Consider the following 482-nt stretch of genomic DNA (forward strand, 5'->3'; position numbering starts at 1 on the left):
ACAACTGACTTGCTCAGGCTAAATTGTGACTTCCTGCAACAAAGAAACCCAAGGCAGGACTTCACCGGCGTCTGCCCCAATTAGGATCTCATTCTGCAGAGAAAAGCCATTTGTGCTATTCCCCACAGGGCTGGAGAGTGAGTAGAAATCGCAGGCGCTGCTAATTTGCGGAAAGTCAGGAAAAAGACACCTAGAAACTGACACCGAACACGGAAGGCACATCACAAAGCATTTTTATTTTGTAGGCGCAGACGATTTGAAACTTTTTTTGAAAGAAGGAGAATCCCAAAACGCTGCTCATGCTCTCGGAGGCTGCTTAGCGCCAAGGACGGACCGGCAACACCGCCAGGGCGCCCAGAAAAGGGCACGACTAATGCCACGAGCCCACGCTAGGGGGCGCGAGAAATCCGGCTGGCGGCTCCCAGAATTGTGGTCACAAGGCTGGCCGCACTCGAACTCGGAAAGATGCCCGCTCTGCGAGG

This window comes from Otolemur garnettii, unplaced genomic scaffold (genome assembly GCF_000181295.1).
Source record: "Otolemur garnettii isolate 467f Iridium unplaced genomic scaffold, OtoGar3 scaffold00063, whole genome shotgun sequence".
NCBI classification, from domain to species: domain Eukaryota; kingdom Metazoa; phylum Chordata; class Mammalia; order Primates; family Galagidae; genus Otolemur; species Otolemur garnettii.